Raw genomic sequence first — 13,958 nt, 5'->3', positions numbered from 1 at the left:
AGCCTCCCCCACGACTCAGCTCTGAACCGCTCCTCCTTCTAGACCTCTACCAACACTTGACTGGGAAAGAGTTGCTGAGACGCAGGAGGAAAATGCCTTTCCTAACTAACTCAACCAGCTTATTAAAAAGGAGAAAGGAAACATGGTATCGGAGTTTTGTTTTTTTTTTTTTTAAATAATCATTGCTTCCATTTTTCAAAGTCGGAAAATGTAAGGCTTACCTAGCTACCGTTTTCTAGATCCGTGAACTGAATCGTGTGCTTGGAAGGCGGTGAGTCACGACTCCCACTTGTTCAATTTCGTTCGGTGAGTAGGTTCCTAGAGGGCCAGAACGGGTCACCAGAAGAGCACGTTAAAAATGAGTCCCTGAGACCTTTTCAGCCCCTGTGAACAAGTAACTAAAGGAAAGCTTCAAAGAATATTTTGGCCCCAGAATGGGGGACAAGGATTCCACAGGTCTTGGTGGGCCTGATGATGCCTCAACTGAATGCCTCCTTTCCAGCAGCTCAAACTACTTACTTCAGTTTTTCTGTGATGACATCCTTTAAGTGTCTTTAGCATGAAGCCAATTTCTTTCTTACCTGTGCCCTTTGAATAAACCAAATTGCATCATTGAAAAGCTCAAAAGTGAGACAGGCCTTGGCCACAATGAGGAGTGGATTCAGCTTATAGAATTCTCCTCCACGGCGGCTCAGCTCCCACATAAGAATCAATGGTGGCTCCATTTACCCTTTCTCCTGCCCCCGAACAGGCAGAAAACCAGCCTTGTTATTCAAGTGGGAATGTTTGACCTGTTTTCCTTTTATGCTCTATTTTAAATGCAATAGTAGGGGACACTTGGGTGGGTTAGGCGTCTGCCCTCAGCTCAGGTCATGACCTCAGGGTCGTGGGATTGAGTCCCGCATCGGGCTCCCTGCACGGCGGGGAGTCTGCTTCTCCCTCTCCCACTGATGCTCCCCCCTGCTTGTGTTCTCTCACTCTCTCTCTCTGACAAATAAATAAATTAAATCTTTCTAAAAATGCAGTATTAGGGTCAAAGTCACCCAATCGTTGAATGTGAAGGCTGGATGACCTGAAAATCTCATCCAATCCTTTTATCTCACATGTTTGCAAACTGAGCCTCAGAGGTGAATATCACATCACGCCATCTGGTGACAAAAATGGACCTATTCACTTCATCCTGTTGCATTCTGCCTCTCTCCAACTAAAATGTGGAGAAGACTTTCAACACAAAATATATAAGGGAATAGTGTTGAAAGAGGCAATCAAGGGACACCTGGGTGGCTCAGTCGGTTGAGCGTCTGCCTTCTGCTCTGGTCATGATCTCAGGGTCGTGGGATGGAGTCCCACGTTGGGCTTCCTGCTCAGCGGGGAGGTGCTTGTCTCTCTCCCTCTGTGTCCTGCCCACCCCCTGCTTGTGTTCTCTTACTCTGTCTCTCCCTTTCTCTAGAATAAACAAAATCGAAAGAAAGAAAGAAAGAAAGAAAAAGAAAGAAAGAAAGNTTGTGTTCTCTTACTCTGTCTCTCCCTTTCTCTAGAATAAACAAAATCGAAAGAAAGAAAGAAAGAAAGAAAGAAAAGAAAAGAAAAGAGAAAAGAAAAGAAAAGAAAAGAAAAGAAAAGAAAAGAAAAGAAAAGAAAGAAAAGAAAAGACAAGACCTCAACACCATGGAACGAAGGAGGGGGCCAAGTGTGGCAAGAAAAGAAAAGAAAAGAAAAGAAAAGAAAAGAAAAGAAAAGAAAAGAAAAGAAAAGAAAGAAAAGAAAAGAAAAGACAAGACCTCAACACCATGGAACGAAGGAGGGGGCCAAGTGTGGCAGACGGCACGGTTGATAACACTATTTCTGAGCGCTCTGAGGGGACCCAGATTGCAAGGTCGCACTCGAGACCCTCGACTCTCCAGGCTGCAGGCCGTCTTCTTATGGGTTTGTCAACGACGAAATAAAAAGACTATGGGACACATGGGGACCACAGTGGTGTCAACAAAAGACAATGATTTGCTAAGGCTTGTCAGAGATTTGAGAGCCAATACAAGGTGAGAGAACCTGGTTCGGCATAGCCCACCGAGAATCCAGAAGCTCTGGAAATCTTCACACCCATCTGCAACACACATTTTGGCAAAATGTCCAACACCACAGTGCCTGATTTTTAAGTTACAAAACCACCACCTATGACTTCTTAATTTCTTGACAGAATATGGATTTACGATCATGAAGATGCAGGGGTGGGGAAGATAGAGGCCCAAGGTAAGGCCAGTTGCGGTGTATTTTCTCTTGGCACGAAGTCTAGCTTAAGAGATTAACTAGGAAACCCTTAAGGAGCAGGACTTGTTCACTGGCCCCTCTGCTGTTTTATGTGGAATCCTATAAACCAACATCAACTGCTGCAAAAGTACTACTTTTTCAGCATCCTCCAACGAAATAGCAGGGGGCAGTTATTTATACTGTTGATGGGTAAGTGATGGCTGAAGGGTAAGATAATGATCAACGGATTTAATCCCAGGACCAAGGGGAGGCAGATATCTGTGAAAAAGATAAGAGAGCCCAGAGCTGCCCATGGCTTCTTATATTTAGACAAAGGAAAAATACTGCAAGCACTAAAGGCCTTACTAGTGTGTGTGTGTGTGTGTGTGTGTGTGTGTGTGTGTGTGTATTTCAGGAGGAATAAGAAACTACTGGCTTAGTCCAATATTTCTTATTTGTTTCTCCATCATGCCCTCCAATGACGGTTGATTTCCTTGTCCTCAGATACACGGTGATGCACCCCTCTCCCCACCTCCAGAAAATTATCAGTCAGTCAACAAGTATTTTATTGAGCCCAACAGGTCACAGACACTATGGGGCATGTGATCTATTTTTAAAACCCACAGGTCCATCTCATTTCAAAGGTCTACCCTCTCTCTACCCAAGTTGTTGTTTATTTGCTTGTTTGTTTTTGCTTCGGAGGGTGTTTCCCTGCCTCTTATTTGATAGAGATTAAAGGTTTATAAGGGTCTTCAAGGCAAGATGAAGAAAGGCCGGTAAGCTTCTGTTTTGTGAGGGGAAGCCTGCATTGTAACTGTCCACTATAACGAGTATAATTATAGCAGATGATGACCTCTGTTTCCTGTAAGGCACAGCATGATGAAATGGGTTTCTGCAAAGAGGACTGCTGACAATTCAGGACGCATCAATGAGCAAACAGGAAGGAGGGTGAGGGGCTACCAACTACCTCAAAAGAAGAGTAATCAAAAGAGCCGGGGATGTTTAGCCTAAAACTGGGAAGATGTTAAAGCAACATACTAGCTTTCTTTAAGAACCCAACGGGCTCCTAAGAAGCAGTTCGGCTCTGTAGAACCATAACCTAGTAGGTAGAAGTTCCGGATGGGCAGGTTCGAAATTAACACAGGGCTTCTTTCCCATCCATTGCACAGGCTGCCTTATGCCTTCAGGGCTCTCTTACCAGAGTGCTTTTCCAGCGGCTGGATGACCATTTCACAGGGAGGTTATGAAGGGGACTCCTGAAATAAATAGAGGCTATATTAGATAATCACAAGGGCTCTTCCTGCTCAAACACCGTAGACTCAACATTAACAACATCAGATGTGAATAACCCACAAAGGCAGCCTACTGAGTACATTTCTACTCAGAGCTAACTCTGATAAGAAACAACGAAATAGGACTGCCTTGCTTTTTGTAATTTTACCAAACATGGAACCTGAGACTTTTGCCCAATATCATCATAGTCTAAAGTGATGTGTAAAAATGCACTTCAAGTATCAATAACAGATTTCCAGCAAATATCAGAGGGTATAATTAGATAGAATTCTGATGCATATACAGAAAACCTCCAGGTGAAATAGTTTTAATGGGATAATTATGTGTCTGTCATGTAAAAAAATTAAAAAACAGACATTTTGGGATTGGTATGGGAGCTCCATGGTCATGTCAGGGACCCAGAGGTCTAACTTTCTATCGCACCATCCTCAGTATATGGCTTCACCTCGTGGCCCAAAATGGCTGCTGGAACTCCTACCCCCATCCCAGACAGCTGAAAGGAGGAATAAAAGAAAAAAGCATACCGCCCGCATTTTATGCAGCTTTACTGGAATTCTCACAAAACATTTTCACTACATCTCATCCACCAGATATAGATTCAAAGAAGTCAGGAAAACATATTTATCTGGACAGCACTGGCCCAGGCTTCTGTAACTGTGGGAAGAGAAAAGAATCAGAAAGCAGTTGTCAGTTTCTCCTGAACAGAGTTTAGGTATTGTACAAAACAACATAATATCATTTGTCTTGATTTCTGTTTTCCTCAGTATTTTAAAGTGAATTCACGCATACCAGAGACCCACGTTTTCAAAGTAAATGGTGGAGGGAAAGTTTCAAGTGCAATATTACCTTGAAAAATGATACTAAAATTCTGAAAATATATTTATCTTTATAATTAATAAGATTTAAATTATAATATCAAGTATTCATTTCTTTTTCCAAAAGTGGAGTAAATGTTATTTCATCTGATGTCATTAAAAAAATTTTTTTAAAGCTTTTACTTATTTATTTGACAGTGAAAGAGAGAGAGCACAAGCAGTGGGAGTGGCAGGCAGAAGGAGAGGGAGAAGCAGGCTCCCCGCTGAGCACGGAGCTCAAAGCAGGATTCCTTCCCAAGACCTTAGCATCATGACCTGAGCTGAAGGTAGACACTCAACCGACTGAGCCACCCAGGTGCCCCTCATCTGATGTCATTTCAATGAGAAACTAATTTGATCTAACCATAGGGCAGTCTTTGTTTCCATTTGTCTTTTCTACATGATCATGGAGAGAATCTCTGTGTGAAAATATATGTTGCTTTTACCAAGAGTTTCTCTTAGGCCTTTGATATTCAAGCCATTCTTTTGAAGAGCATATCTTAGCATCCAAATTCCAGATGTTCACTTTGAAATTTTCACTGGTCGCCTTCTGCCAGACTGTTATTTGTCAGGGAATTTGAGTGTGACATGATTACTTTTCAACATCGCTTTAATTAACGTCATGAAACCTTGTTCCCCTTGCAGGATCTGCAGCCTCAATTTATAACGGTTATTACCAGGCATTCACAACGTGCAATCTGGTAAAGAGTCATCTACAGATCCTTAGATAGGTGGGTAGAAACAGACACTACCTTTAGCGGGGAGAGATGTCTGAGTGAGTGTTAAAATTCTAAGTGGACACTTCATGGATAAATAGTTTTACATTACGAAGACTTTTGTTTCCACTGACAATCTGACGAAGACAGGATTTTAGATGAAAGTTGTGAATAATGAGGACTTTTTTTTTTTTTTTTTACTCAGTGTGTTGTACTTCAGTTAGGAACTCAGAAAATATTACATACATATACATACATATATAGAAGCATTTTGCATGTTATCTCATGTAATGCTCACGGTCTATAGCATAAAGTCTTAATTCCCACTTACAGATCAGAAAACTTGGGGTACCTGGGTGGCTCCATTGGTTAAGCATCTGCCTTCAGCTCAGGTCATGACCCTGGGGTCCTGGGATTGAGCCCCACATCGGGCTCCCTGCCCAGCTGGGAGCCTGCTTCTCCCTCTGCCTCTACCCCTCCACCCCACTTGTACTATCTCCCTCCCTAATAAAATCTTTAAAAAAAAGAGAGAAAACTTAGCAAATCTGAGAAATTTCTAAGCGCAGACAGCACTGAGGAGCTCTAAGTCCAAGACTGTCTGCCTGCATGGCCTGTGCTCTTAACCCTAAAAATACCTTATGTTTTAAGATTCTGATCAACTTGCTTTTAAAGATTCCCACTGTTGATGGAAAGGACAGGCAGGATAGAATGTTTCTTTCTGGATAGCTTCATAGAAATCAGGCTTGGAACTTGGAAGGCAAGAGGCCTTAATATCTTTATGGGTTTCACAGCACCTATGCATATAAATTAGGATGTTTCCAGCTGCAAATAATTGAAACTCTTGCTGAAATTGCCTTTTAGAGCAGTGATGATCAAAGTAGGATCTCCTGGCCCGCAGTATCGGCAGAACCTGACCTTGTTAGAAATTAGAAATGCAGATTCTCACTTTTACCCCAGATACATGGAATCAAAACCCCAGGGATGGGGCCCAGCAATCTGTGTTTTAACAAACCCTCCAGGTGACTCTGCTGAATGTTCACATGGGAGGGTTACAGTTCTGGACAATAAAGACATTAATTTTCTCACTGAGCAGGAAGTACCCAGAGTATCTCTGGGTGCAGCAGGACCCCGCCCAGCTCAGGTCCTCTCTGATTCCCTTCTCTCCTTTGCCTCAGGGCCACTTCATATAGAGACAGAAAGTGAGCCACCTCCTCCTTTGTCTTTTTCAAAGAGCCCAGACAGACAGCATTTCTAAAAGTCCTCCTGACGGTCTTGTCCTCGTGCTTCGAAGGCCAGAATTCTGTCACCTGACCAAACCTTCAGCCCATTATTGATAAGTTGAATGGGACCAACACGATTGGATGAAAGCAACCCAGACGCACTCCCTGCCTTCTGGCCACACAGAGGAGGAGGCATACTGAAATAAAAGTGAGATTCTTGGGGCACCTGGGTGGTGTAACAGGTTAAGCCTTCAACTCTTGGTTTCGGCTCAGGTCTGATCTCAGGGTCGTGAGATTGAGCCCCAAGTTGGCTCCACGCTCAGCATGGCGTCTGCTTGGGTTTCTCTCTCCTCTGCCCCTCGCCCCACCTCTCTCTCAAATAAATACATTTTTTTTTTTTTAAATGAGGTTCTTGAGGGGGAGAGCAGAGCAAGGAGGTGGTACGCAGCCATACAGACTTGCACAGGCTACCAAGAGAGTCGGCTGCCATCATGAGCTTGGTTAACTCTCCGCAGCAAGTTCTTAGCGACGTAAGGACATCAACCTGGAACCTATAAATTTGTCTCAACAACCTGATCATCCTAATTTGTTAGCCTTTTAAAATTTTAGGTCAAAAAGAGCAACCTAGAGATCACATTTTTAAGTTTTGGTGATTAGAGTCTGACATTTAGAATCAGCTAGGCGTAATAATATACTAAACTAAAGAGTCCTTTAGTAACATCATTTAGAGATCTGTTTCACCCATGTTACCCGAATGTTTTATATTTTTATAGCAGAGCTCTGAGATAATTATAATTGAGAGGACACCCAATGATGATTAAAATATGTATTTTCCTTCTACAGTCTTTGAACTTCTTCAAATGGCAGGTGTTTCTTAAGAAAGGAAATTCTACTCATTGCACTTTCTTCTATAGCAAGAATAAATTTTAAATAATGACTTTTTAAAAGCGGCAATCTGAAATGATGAGCAGCCTGCTTTGATCCCTGCGCTTTGCTGAACAACACAGGCAGTTGTTCGGGGGCAGGTAGGAATCCAACAAACAGTTCATTTTTGCTCCGTTCACAGATGAAGCGATCAGTCGGGATGACGAGTAATTACCAAATCCTCGACTCAATCGCACATGAATGCCACGGAGCTCTGCAGTTGCTTAGCTGGAATATGGAATTGATCTCAGCAGATGCAGTAAACGAGTTCATACCCATGACAGTCTAACAGCCTGCATTTCACTGTTGCTCTGTCCCTCCGCCCTCCCTGGCCCTCCCACTGCTTGCGTTTTTCAATTAAGTGCTTTCCTCATTTATATTCCACATCTAATCAAATACCAAAAAATGTGGATTAGTCACATTCCTACATAAATTTAAACATTATGTAACAAGTATCCCGCAGTTTGGGAAGGACCCTCCATATTGCAAAAATCCCTGGGCTGGCCCTCAATGGCTCCTAACCCCCACGTCTGCCACCGACCTGCCCGGTGCCTCGGGGTGATTCAGTGCACACTTCTGGGCCTTCGATCTCAGCAGGGAAGTGGGAGATTGTCTCCAAAGCCCCTGTCAGTTCTACCGTCGGCTGGAGAAAGATCGGAGGAGAGGTCGCTTGGCGTGGTGTGAGAAAACCTTGGGTTCAAATCTCAGCTCGGCTACTTATTAACCGTGTGACCTTGGGCAAATTATTTAAAATCTCCCAGAGTGTTTTCTCATGGGTAGAACAGAGATAGTATCAGCCCCCACCTCTCAGGCTGTTATGACACATTGAGAAAAATATGTAGGCCGTGGCTGGCATTGTTGAGGCCATTGTGCTCGTCACTATTAAGGTTTGAAGGAAGAGGAAGAATGCCACCTTATTTTTTCCCCTATTCTTCAGGGCTAAGATTCCTGCACCCACACCCCCTCCCCCCAAAAAACCCACCAGAAAGCAGGTGGAGCCAACATCTCCACTTTCTTCCCACCCACACATTCATTAACCCCTTACTGTCAAAACATTGACACCTTGGATTGATACAATGTTACATGTGCATTATATCTCAATAAAACTGGAAAAAAGAAAAGTCTGGTTATGTCAGAGCATACCTTGAAATGCTATGCCTCTAAGAAAAATCTGGAAAGGGCTCTATTTGCTTTGTCTATTTAAAAAAAAAAGAAAGAAAGAAAAAGAAAGAAATTGACAGCTGGGCATGTTTTTCTTTTTTGCCGTCTACCTGAAGGTGCTTCAGCGTCACCTGTGAGGCTTACTACCCTTCAGATCGGTGGGTCCCTGGCTCAGGAGGCCTGAGAATCTGGATTTCCTGCATGGTAGCAGGTGCTGCTGGTCTGCAGACCACACTCTGAGAACCCTGGAACCGGTCCACACCAGGCTGATCATCAGACTTGAAGTTCACAAAAGAATACAAACTTCTAGACCCACCCTTGGAGGTTCTCACTCAGTAGGGCTGGGCCAGGTCTTAGAAATCGGTATTCTTTAAAGCCCCTCAGGCGACGTTCATGGGTAGCAGCTGTGGGGGAGCTGCTCTATCAGTTTCTAGCTCCGTGAACACGTTTCCCAAACCTGTCTGGTGGTTTGTTGACATGGTACTTTCCTCCAAAGATCCTTCACCCTTCTGGGCCTCTCCTCCAGTTTCGCTAGCCACTTGCCATCATTCACCCCAACTTTTCTTGATTTCTAGATGAAGGCAGTTTCTCCTCATTTTGATCTCTGCTGCTACTGGAAGCTGGAAGTCCTAATGCCTTATCATATGGTGTTTCTGCCTCTCAGGACATTTATCTTTCTACTTCTCATATACGCATTGTTCATTTTTCCTCACCCCAGTTCCTCTTTCCAACAGAACTAAGAATTCTTGGTCCTTCGGGGCAATGACTATGTCCTACTCAAACCATGCCCTAACATAAAGCTTTGCAAGTATTAGGCGATCAAAACAAAGGTGTTGAAACAAGTTGATCACCTAAGGAAGCCAGTCGCCACCTCCTCCCCTACCATTATCATAAATCCATATTTTCCCCCGAATGTTTCAGTAGTAAGAGCTAACATTTATTAAGCTAATTTTGTGGACTGTTCTAAGTACTTCGTCTGCATCAAATCCTGTAATTCATTTGATTAGCTCAAGACATCTTGCAATCGTTGTCATTTTGTTCCCCCTTAAACCAGCGTCGGAAGGTCAGAGTAGCCACAACTGTCTCTAGCAGGCGAGAAAAACTGAAGGGACTAGAAGAAAGATAAATGAGGAAAAGCCCGAAGTCCTAGTGGGACACAGACGCTATATCCCTCTGCTGTGTGTGAGCAAAGCCTACCTTTCACAACACTGATTCACCACCCTGAACACAGTCTGCAAAGACGACCACGCTGATGGCAACAAATCTTGATTTTGTTATAAACATGAGCATGGGGGCAAGATCCTAAGCCAAGTACCAGAAGACATGGGTCAACACCATTAATTATGATATATGTGAATCACTGAACATCGATGGGCCTATTTCCTTATGGGCAAAAATGAAAATAATAGGATCCCTTATTGTGATGATCCAGTGAGATGATATCCCTAGAAAGATCCATTTTATAACTTACTGCACAAAACTGGTAAAATTCAGGAGTTGCGGCACTGGGAGGACTGGGTTAGGAAGTTCGCAGGGGCTTTGTTTTATCACAACGATTTTGGACACCTATGATCTGAGGAGCATTCAGCTGGTTGGAATCAGAAACGCCAAACGTCCAGCGATGAGCTGCAGACAGCCCTGTACATTTGTCTTGGCTCCACTGAATTTTCTCATCACAGACTTGTCAATTCAAGAAGCCAGACATTTGTGTAAGTGAAAAACTTGTTTATAATAACCAGAGTGTCGATCCTTACTTGGGTTAACATATAAACACCAACTAGTTTTGCATGGGTGGAATGTGCACGGAGATTTCCCAGATGAAAATTACCATGTAAATTGAGGAAATACGGAATTTAGTTTTGTTCAAACTTCTCCAAGGATTGCTTGCCATTTTGAAATTCCTATCAGCACTGCTGTGATTGTGGTTTGGGTCACAGATACCACGCATGTGTTTCAGTTTGTGCTTGTAGCTACAGTACCACAGTGCTTTATACCCGTATACACAGGCATATGCACCCATATGCATCTGTGTATGTACACACACATATGTATTTACATATCCTTTACGTTAAAATGTGGGGAAAGTGTAAGTAGGACAAGACTAGCTAAATATTATTTTAATTTCAAACATGAATTTTAAGTAGGTGCAAGCATCCGACTACTTCATGATTCTCTTAAGTGTCACTGAACCCAAGCATTTACATGTCAAAACATGTATTATTTCATTATCATTTCCTCCTCTCATCAGTGGCCTTTCTACAAAGTTAGAGCATTACATTGATGTTTTTGAAACTGTGCTTGTAGGTAAGCTATTTTACCGATGAATTTAATTTCAGAAGAGTGAAAAGGCAATATGAAAATATAGGCTTGATAAAGACAGAGCCCGGACTGAGTAGGTTGAGGACTAGTACACTGAGAACTGTGGACGACTGCTGTTTGTCCTTGGTTTTGCACAGGAGACTGACTGAAGTAGAATCAACTGGGGGTAGATGGTCTTCTGCTCTTTACGATGTCAAGGCCGTTCTATTAGGCTTCTCCCTGCTTGCTTCGTTTGTCCTCTAGTGTATGTCCATTAGTTATGGTTTGCGAGAGTCATCTATGGGCAGATCACAGACAGTTTTCTGGAAGATAAGTCAGCTGTGGGTGTGAGACGTAATCCTAAGAACAATGGCCGCTGGCACAGCTGGACCCTTAATTTGATACCCACACGTGCATTTGTGCCTGGGGGCTTAATGAGAATGCCAGAGTGTCTTTTGTCAGCGGCTCTGCTAAGTGCCAATTACACCATTTATTTTAATGCAGTTATATCCTGGGCTGTGTTTAAATTATTATTCTGCTTCTAACCACTTACTGAGAAACCCTTTTCCCTTAAATGTGTCAGGATGTCAAAATGCGTCCGGAACATCTGAGGAGAGCGAAGAAGACTTAAACCAAAGTCAAGAGTGAGACTCACTTCCCAACCCTAGCCCGTGGGCTAAGGCACTTCCACAAATAATACCACCCTGGATCTGTGGACTGTGAACTATCACCTCAATTTACACTTGAGAAAACAGAAATAAGCAATAACGGGCACATGTAGGGCTCATGGATAAGTAGAAAATTTGGGAATCAAACCCGCACTGTCTGATTCCAAAGTTGATAAAGTCTTTCCAAGATATTTCTCTACTCTGTATCCAAGGCCTTCACAAATTTATTTGGTTTATCCAAATCATCTTTGAGCCCAGACTGTGGGAAGGACATAACAATGGGTATGGGGTTGGCTTTGCCTTTTGAGAATCTCACAGAATTATGGGTAGGCAGATCTATAATAGAAGGAGGAAACTGGGACTGAGGGTACGTAGCTGGCTATCCATAAAGATGGCTGCCATCAGTTCATGCTTCCCTTTCCGGGCATGCCACCCCTTCCACCAAGACGGGAAGTGCATCTCCCCTCCCCTGGAATCTAGGCTGCCCTTTGTGATTTGTTTTGGCCTACAACATACAGTGAAGTTCAGTACCTAGGCTTTCAGATACCTGACGGCTTCCAATTTCACTCTTTTGGAGCCCTGAGCTACTCTGAAAAGAAGTCCCACTACCCTTCTGGAAAGTGAGACTGGGCCATCCTCCAAATACCTCAGCCACTGCAGCTGAGGTACCCAACATGGGATGAAGCCTTTGGGTCTTCCCCAGCCAATACCACACAGAGCAGAGATGGGCCATCTCTGCTGAGCCCACTCAAATTCCCGACCAACAGAAGAAGGGGCTGTGAAAAGTTTTGGCTTTAAACCACTATTCTGGGGACAGTCTATTATATGGAAATAGACATCAGAGACAGAAACACCACAGAACACCTGAAGAGAAAGAAGAGACGACTGGGGGACTTTGAGCAGGACACACAGATGTAGAATTTGAGTTGCACCTTGCAGGGATGAGTGGACCTTCAGGGAAAACATACTACACCTTAACCCCCGGAGCACCTGTTCTATCTTGGAAGCAAAACACAACAAAATGACAAGTTAGGAATACAGGAAAAAGGCTCAAATGATCAGTTTTTGCCTTTGAGAAGAACGCCTCCCCTCTGCAGCAATCAGAACGAGACCATTGAGGGGTAAAGATCTTATTCCACACATGTGTTGAGAGAAACTCCTGCCACGTGGCACTCCCAGCTCCATGTTCATTTTCAAGCCTTCCCCTGCGTTGAGATCTAGCCTCTATTTCTCTTCAAAGATTTCCCCCTCGACCTTACCAAGTTACTTTATTTGCAGCCATAAAAACATGCTAAGATTTTTTCCCCTAGTTTCTTAATTTTTATGACTTCCAAAGGAAGCACTTTCCAGTGACTTTTCCCCAGTAGGTGCTCTTGAAACGGGTGTGGAATTATATGGTACTGAGTATGCAATTAATTTGTCATAAAGAAAAAAAATTTTTTTTGCACAGGAAGCTATAAAATCCAATGACTTTTGCTAAACTTCTTCTCCCAATTTCTAATGAGTCAACATGTGTTGAGAAGAAGAAATTAGTCAGAGAAGAATGTATCCTATTAAACAGCCTCTCTTTTGCGAGGGTGAGTCAGAGATTCCCCTGTTGTAGTGTTCTGGGCACCTGGCTGGGATGAGTAGGGTTAGGGGTGAAAGAGAAACTCTTTCTTAACAGACTTAAAAGGAAATGCTAGCAGAGAATCTTTCAGAGTTCAACTGAGAAAAAGCAAATCGTAGCCAGACTTTGGTTCTAGGACCCTGGAAAAATGTATGACATTGTTTTCCCGTAGCCTGTAAATCATCTCAGCTTCAAACTGGCCTGGGCAAAGCCACTGCCCCACCACACAAGACAAACAGAAGCAAGATAAGCCTTCAATGTGGGGATCTCGCAGAAGACCTGACTAGATAAACGGCTGCTTTTAACCAGAATATTCCACATGTGCTTTGTTTGAGAAGCCACTGTGGGCAAAGCACTGAGCTAGGGCGAGGGAGCCCCAGATGAGCAAAGCCTTCTGAGGCATTGATACTTCAGTGGAAGGGATGAACACACCGATAATACAACAGTGGGAGCGAGGGGGGCAAGAGGGCATGAATTTGTGGAACGCAGTCTGCGAATGGAATTTGCCAGCTTGTGCTGCTTCCAAACTGAACTGGAAGAGTTTTTTATTGGAGATGCTTTTTCTTTTTTAATTGAAGTAGACACAGAATGTTATGTTAGTTTCCGGGGTGCCACACAGTGATTGGACAAGTCCATACGTTACATGAGGCTCAGCCCATCGGTCACTGTAAAACCCAATTATAATACCACTGACTCTATTCCCTAGGCTGTACCTTTGTTCCATGACTTAGTCATTCCCTAACCAGAAGCCTGTACCTCCCACTGCCCTTGTTGGAGATGCTTTTAAACGCCACCCTGGGAATGGGAGTTGAGGGCAAGAGAAAGGAACTCGGGCTACCTTCTTGTATTTGGACAGCCACACTTACAGTATACATATTTCTGGAACCCAAGATGGGAAACTATGATCTCATACATTCTGACAAGACAAAATCTTTGAGGTATGTGTCATGGACTGAATATTTATGTTCCCC

General features: G+C 43.3%; 1 long non-coding RNA gene across 1 annotated transcript; it reads right to left on the bottom strand.

The window, feature by feature from the left end:
* Window positions 1-218: 218 nt before the first annotated feature.
* Window positions 219-7,919, bottom strand: LOC117796906. The gene is made up of 4 exons (XR_004621600.1): window positions 7,793-7,919; window positions 4,062-4,191; window positions 3,443-3,500; window positions 219-318 (listed from the first exon to the last, which is right to left on the bottom strand). It is a non-coding gene; the product is annotated as an uncharacterized LOC117796906 (long non-coding RNA).
* Between the last annotated feature and the right edge of the window lie 6,039 nt (window positions 7,920-13,958).

The sequence above is a fragment of the Ailuropoda melanoleuca genome, chromosome 17 (assembly GCF_002007445.2).
Source record: "Ailuropoda melanoleuca isolate Jingjing chromosome 17, ASM200744v2, whole genome shotgun sequence".
Taxonomy (NCBI): domain Eukaryota; kingdom Metazoa; phylum Chordata; class Mammalia; order Carnivora; family Ursidae; genus Ailuropoda; species Ailuropoda melanoleuca.
The sequence above is the reverse complement of the archived record's forward strand: the minus strand, read 5'-3'. Positions and strand labels throughout refer to the sequence as shown.